Consider the following 1,388-nt stretch of genomic DNA (forward strand, 5'->3'; position numbering starts at 1 on the left):
CAAACGTAACAAAATGTGAAAGAAATTAAAACATTTAATTTAAATTGTAACGTCATTGCAGTACTGCCTAATTTTACTTGCAACAATTTAAGGGCCCAAAAACACTATATTCAGCATCTACTGGAAACTTAACAAAATGCACTCATTGACCTGGTAGGTCAATGATTATTACTTAAAAATCTTTAATATTCTATTAGACCTCGTTGGGAAACATAAATAAAAATAATTTCCCAAATAATTGTGTGCAGGTAGTATGGTATACATTACAATTGTACCTTTGTGTGCTGAGAATCTATAATCTGTGATTTAAAAAAAATATATTTTTTATTAGCATGTGCTTATGGGACATTGTTAGCACGCTTAAGCATCAAGACTTACGTTAAGGAAAAAATACATCCTAAATTAGGCAGGTGTTCGCGTTTCGAAAAGGGAAAAATGAAGATGCGGATGGTGCATGTTCGCTTTGATAACGCTTGTTCACTCAAAACTTAAAGGTATATCGTTCAGCAATCAACAAGTGTTCTGACTACACACTGTAAACACGTTAGAATCACAGACATTTAGATATATGTCTGTGTTTAGAATGGATACGGAGTTGGTACTGCTGTCAAGTACAGACACTTACTAGAAATTTTTGTTATTGCCATTAGTTTTAAATGAAATTAATTTTGATTACAAGACCTTATCATATTATTTTAACTATATTAACAAACATGGATCACAATTGAAAATAAATATGATGTATTATATTAAAATTTAGCTATATTTTTTTCATAAATTATGGATGTGTATCACTCGTTTTTAATTGTAAACAATACGATAATGTGTTATGTACCTATTTATATTCGAAAAATATATTTAATTATTCGTATACTGAATCGTTTTCTTACATTCATTTATCGATCTGAAAAATATTGATATTTTTATTCCTGTTAAATATTGATATTTTTACTTTTCCGCCACGTCCAAGAATAATCTACCTTGATTCCTACTATATCTTCATATGAAGACCCAGTATCTTTTTTATTGTCACTAGTTGCTCTTAAGGCTTTTATTTTATTTCAAATATAGCATTTACTCCTGCGTGACCACGTCGAGCTTTTGAAATCTGACTAGTCGGGTGAAAATGCCTTTTAGTCGTAAAAAAACTACATTTAGAGGTTACGGCATTTTAAAATTGTAAGGATGTCTTACACGATCTCGAGAACTACAGCTTCTAGCTAAGATTTCGTAACTAATAGGCTAATTCACAAGTTTTTGTGGGTACATTGAGGACACCCAGAAAAAGTTGTGAATTAGCCGATTTTAGTTGCAGTGTTACAATTGTCGAAATAACTCGAGGATGGTCATGCTAGAATAAGGGACGCCAATAACCTAAAGTGAACTCA

This window comes from Hyposmocoma kahamanoa, unplaced genomic scaffold, assembly GCF_003589595.1.
Source record: "Hyposmocoma kahamanoa isolate Upper Pololo Valley unplaced genomic scaffold, ASM358959v1 100021, whole genome shotgun sequence".
In the NCBI taxonomy this organism is placed as follows: Eukaryota; Metazoa; Arthropoda; class Insecta; order Lepidoptera; family Cosmopterigidae; genus Hyposmocoma; species Hyposmocoma kahamanoa.